At 42.2% G+C, this 5,774-nt stretch overlaps 1 long non-coding RNA gene across 1 annotated transcript; it reads left to right on the plus strand.

The window, feature by feature from the left end:
* On the plus strand, window positions 1-3,058 carry LOC309530749. The gene is made up of 3 exons (XR_014218871.1): window positions 1-754; window positions 1,904-1,971; window positions 2,936-3,058. It is a non-coding gene; the product is annotated as an uncharacterized lncRNA (long non-coding RNA).
* The last annotated feature ends 2,716 nt before the right edge of the window (window positions 3,059-5,774 follow it).

Here is a 5,774-nt window from a genome sequence, read left to right on the forward strand (position 1 = left end):
AGTTTCTTCTCATTCCAGAAGTCATCGTGTGACAACTGGCAACACTAGTTGAATATTCACACTGATCACAAGTAAAAGGAATAAAATACTTGCTGTGTTAATAAAGTTGGCTTGTAACACGCCATCAATTGATTTGTCATTGGGCAGAAAGAAGGATGCTCAAAATGAGTGGGAGACAGAGGGATGCACCAGAGATGTGTATCTTGCAAGGCTTCTGCTTAGTCCGAAGGAAAAATGAATATGGATGAGACTGTAATGGGACAAAGTGAGATGCTGGGACTTCCTGGATCCCAATGCAAACTGCAATGGAACTGGAAGCAGCCAGTAGATCAGATTCTTCTCTCCCCCATGGGCCAAGTTTGAGAAGTGGGCTGGGATGCTCTCTTGTGAGGCATCTGATGTCACAACGGCATCAAGTGACCCATTATGTCATCCGTGGTGCTGTGCAAGCTTTGACAACCAGCTAATCCAATACAAAAAGATTCCAGGTGCAGCAGGACAGGAGGAGAGGAAATGAGTGTAAGAATAGCAGATGTGAAAATGAAGCAATGGCTTTGCTGGAAGACTTTGAGGAAGTGACTCTACATCACAGATTTACTGAGTCACTGACAGATGCAAAGCCTGACAGATGCGGCCCGAACATTGCAGATCATAGTGGTTTTGAAGCCTATTTGGACAGAAGCTGGAGGCTTGTTGGTGGGAGGGAAGCCACAAGTCAGACAGAGTCATATAATTCCGGTGCAGGGATGTTAAGGTGGGAGAAATTGGCTGACTGGCTTCACTAGCTTAATTTAAACGTGCATTTGAGGCTTTTTATATTGATTGTACTTTAGTCTAGAAAGAGCTTCATTCCAGCCAATTAATACTGCAATTGAGTCACAAGGCTCTTAGCTCTGCATACTATTTTTCTTTCAAGCCCAACTGTCTCCACTGGACAGATTTTTTTCCCCCAATCCCCCCTTCCGAAATAATTAGGGTTTCTAACTTGCAGAGGTTAATTGCCAAAGATCACTAGTAGTGCTTGTTCTTGTAGAATGGCAGTGGTGCCCACCTGAGACGTGCCAGAGCTGAGCTCCAGCTGAAAAACCTTGGTCACTAGGTACATTTTCTGTAGGTTGGTGGGTGAAAACCTTTCACAACAGAGTTGATATTCCTTGTTTCTGCTCCCCTCCCTCCCTTCTGTTCTCTCCATGTCAGTCTCAAACGGCACATAACAAAAAGATGCTAAACTTCAGGAGGGCCACAAATACAATAAACAATGTACTAGATATTTAGCAGCTTTTCCAGAATAGATGGTTTGTTGGATATCCCATTAGTGACACATGGCTAAGATTGATCCACACAGGAATAACATACTTTCTATTTCTGGAAAGTCTACTATGATAAATCTGCAGGGTATTTATAGTCCCTATTTCTGAAACATCCGCTCTGACCTCTGAGCCCTTTATAGTGCAAAGGGAATAAATCTAGAATGAAACTTAGACTGGGAATTATCCATCTTTTCCCACAGAGAAAAACCTATATAAAACTTTCCTCCTTTACCATTTTTACCACCCTAGATCATGAAATATATTCATCTGCTGGTTATGATTGGCCAGAGACCCTTTGCAAGCTCTGTGTTTGGACTACAGTGGGGAAATTGTCCCATCTGTGCCTTTTGTCTTTTAATGTTCTTCAATTTAGCCCTGTCCTAAAACCCCCTCTCTAAGATGCTACTGGAAGGAATTTTTTAATTTTGTTTCAACCACCCTCTGTGTTAGAGCTACCACCTATCAGGGTATCTCAGGTCTTTCCTATAACTGTGCTCCTCTCAGTCCCTTTTCCCCCAAGAGGCTGCTTCACACCAACCTGGTTCAGTCTGTTGAGTATCACACTTCCTGGATTGTTCTTTCTCTATTTCAAGCCTGTGCCAACTCTGAGGAAGTTCGCCTTCAGTCACAGGAAGTCCTCCAAGCAGAAGCTCCAAAATGGGTGAGTACAAATTGCTAATCTGGGCTGATTTCTCCCTCCTCTCCTTACACCACAATCCCAGTTTCTTTGGATGCTTGCCCCACACTCCATACAGGGCCTGCCTGTCCATCAGGCAGACTGAAGCCTGATGGGAGAATTCCATGGGGTGCTCCCCCCATGGATGCCCTGCTAGGGATGGTCTTTGGTAATATGACACCCTGAGCGAGGACAAAATTGGGCACCCACCCCATAATATTTCTTATTTTCAAATAATTCCTTTTGATACAGTTGCTTTTCTGCAGCCCCTTGCTTCAGCACCCTGGGGCAGGGGAACCGCCCACAGCACTCTAAAGCCAGCACTGTCCCTGCCACTGCCAGGGTTGAATGGCTGTGATGGCTTTTGGTGAGATCATGCCGGAAGTGCATGTATTTTAATTGTGTAACAATAAAATGGGGAGGCCCAGACTGATATCTGTCTTGCGAGCCCATATCCTCTTATACTTCACTGCCTGGTTGCTTAAAACCTTGTAAGTAATTTGGGGAGGATATGCCTGAAGAGGAGTAAGCATAAACTACGCCTTTAAAATGATCAAGTTATGTAACTGCACAATGACACAATAGAGCTCATTTAGGTTCTGCAGTTAGTTAAGTGAGAAGCAAAAGGAAGCTCGACTGACAGGCATGAATGAGTAAACACAAACACTCTCAGCAGCCTAATTTTAATAAGCACCGTAAATGGCCTCCCGTTTCTTTATTTTGAGACACAGCAGGTTTGTAGCTCGTAACTATTTAGCTGGATAAGATATCTGCTCTCTTTATTTCGTGGTCAAATTGCTTGTATAATTCATTTTAGTGTGTAACTTTATAAACTTTACATCTGAAATCCTGGAATCAATTGCTGCTCTGTTTGCTTTTAATTTAGATTATTACAATAGACTCCCCTTAACTTGGTGTCCTATATTTCCTCCCTTTCTTCCTTTATTAGGTGAACAAGACATGCAAGAGAGTTACTGGGAGATACACAAACACACACACAGAGAGACCTCTTGCCAGCTACCTTGATTTATTTATTATTTCTCAGGGTGCAAAGCATCAAGCAATTAAACGCTTGTGCCATAGATTGTCTCAATATTACATTATACAACTCTCCTTTCTGTATATTATTACAATGGTATTTTCTTTCTTTCTTTCTTTCTTTCTTTCTTTCTTTCTTTCTTTCTTTCTTTCTTTCTTTCTTCTCTCTCCCCATTCCCTTCACTATAACCTATCTGCTCTAACTCATTTAGAGAGTTGCCAAAGGAAAGAGCCTATACAGCACTTTTTGTGACCTCCAAAACCAAACAAAGAGGCACCTTCTAGAAAATTCTAAATGGAATGCTTCATTGTGCCTTCATGCTAATTCCTTGTACTTCCCAGGTATGAATTTGTGTTTGACAGCACCAATTTCCAACGCTGCAAGCTTCCCACATTTTTGGCAACCTGTATGTATGCTGTCACTGTTGCATATGTGAACGCTTTTAAAGTTGAGACAATTTTCTGTGTCTGCAAGGCATTTTACACTTAGCATTCTGACAAAATAAAAAGCCACCAGAACTGGCAGTGTTTGTTTGTTTATTCTGCAGGATGACTAAGGCCCCATCTGCACTCTACATTAAAAGCAGTGCCATATCATTTTAAAGAGTTACGGCTTCCTGCAAAGAATCCTGGGAACTGTTGTTTATGAATGGTGCTGAGAACTGTTTAGGAGACCTGTGTTCCCCTCTTACAGCCACAGTTCTAAGAACTGTACAACAAGTCCTTCTTCCCAAGGAACACTGGGAATTGTAGCTCTGAGAGGCAAAAGGGGGTCCCCTAACTCCACTCAGTGCCCTTGTCCTCATGGAATGTTGGTGCAGTTGATAGTGGACCATGTTATTATCCACCTCTGCTTCAAAACTTATTAGGGTATTTTGCTTTTCCAAGCGAAAAAACACCATAAAACAAATCTGAGCTCAGGAAACTGCACTGAAGAGTTTTTGCTGCTGTGGGAATTTCTTCAAAACTGACCAAAAATGAAAAGTCTATCTGTCTCTCCCCCTCCCCTCCCTTTAATATGGTCAGTAAATTGGCATAATTTTCTGAAGATGTTTTTCATTCATAGTAATTAATGCATACTTAAGCTTTGAAGCCTAAAGCTTTGGTTCAGCATTTCCGCTCAAACTCCCCAGCTATAGGGGGGAAAGAAGTCATCGTCAGAATTTAGCAAAGGCATTATTGCCTTGAAGGCCTTTTCTTTAGATCTCAGAATGGTACTAATTAGTGGATAGATGACTGATATGAGAGATTTGACACCCACGTTTTCACTTCGGAAAGTTGGTTAAAAATGAGTGACTTTCTTGTTACTGCCACTTTGTCACTTGATCTTACCCAGGTTTGAAATCCGAGATAGTGGCCTCCTCCAAGAAGAAGCAAAGGGCCTGCTCCTTGTCCCAACAAAGAAAGTGCAAGAAGCAATGGTTCTGTAAATGGGATGCAGAAAACAGTCACCAAGGAAGGTTGGAATCAGGACTGAGACAAATATACAAAGATGAACCTTTTGGGCACATTTTCAACAGCAGTGGAGAAGCAAAAAATAAATGAGGTGGAGAAAGTTTAGAAATGGGGTTCTTACTTTTCTTTTATTAGCAGTGAGGAGTTGGGGAGGGGGCCTGGTTAGAGTGTGATGATGATGATGATGATGATGATGATAATAATAATAATAATAATAATAATAATAATAATAATAATAATAATTTTATTTATATCCCGCCCTCCCCAGCCAAAGCCGGGCTCAGGGCGGCTAACAACAATAAAATAATACAACATGTATCAGTGTAGTGCTGATAATGCCAAGGTTGCAGGTTTGATTCCCATATGGGGCAGCTGCAGGGGGGTGAATTAGATGGTTCTCAGGGTCTCTTCCAGCTCCACAATTCTATGATTCTATGAAATCTATCAATTTCTATTTCTCTCCATTTTTCAATTCCCTCCCCATCTTCAGTTTTATCTGCAGTTAAGAACACAAGAGCCTCCTCAATGAAAGCAGTGACCCAGCATCAGGTTCTCACAATGGCCTCCCAGCTGATGCCTACCCCATCTTGACCAAAAGATGCTCTCTACTGCCCAGCCTCTCATGCATGTCCCTCCCAGCTATCAGAAGATCAGGTCCTCAGGCCTCCTCCTTTGATTCTCCTCCTTATCTTCTACACCAGTGATCAGATATGTGGTAATCTTGGGGGTTGGGGAGTGTCTTCCAGGCTGAGGTCACACTTTCAGGGGCATGGCTGGAAGCTGTTTCTTGTAGCTCCAAGGAGATTAGGCATCTCAGGCTTTGAAGTGTGTCTTGAGGCAGTTTTGTTTCACAATGTTGAAATACCAAGCCTGTTGCGTTGTTCCTGGTAGCAGACTTCATTCCTCCGCTACTGGAAGCTAAACATTCATTATTCACTCACACCATTTAGTACTGTTTCATATAACATCGAGAATGTTAAAGGCTGGCATACTTTGAGAAAACTAATGGGGCAATATTGTAGAAATGAAAGTTAGTTTATGAAGAAAAGATAAAGAGTTTATACTTGACCGGAGGCATTAAAGGAAAGACTGCATATGATTTCATATACCACACAAGCATTTCTAACGTATTTAAAACCATAACTGGACAACTAAAAGTATAACTCTCCTACCCATACAAGTTCCCTGAGGAATTTCTCCAGCCCACCCACAGATGTGCAGAAATTGGCACCACACCACCTCACCCTGAGAATAGGATTGCGAAGGAGGGGAGGCGTTTTGTGATCAGCCCTAGT

The sequence above is a fragment of the Podarcis vaucheri genome (genome assembly GCF_965113315.1).
Source record: "Podarcis vaucheri genome assembly, chromosome: 4".
Taxonomy (NCBI): Eukaryota; Metazoa; Chordata; class Lepidosauria; order Squamata; family Lacertidae; genus Podarcis; species Podarcis vaucheri.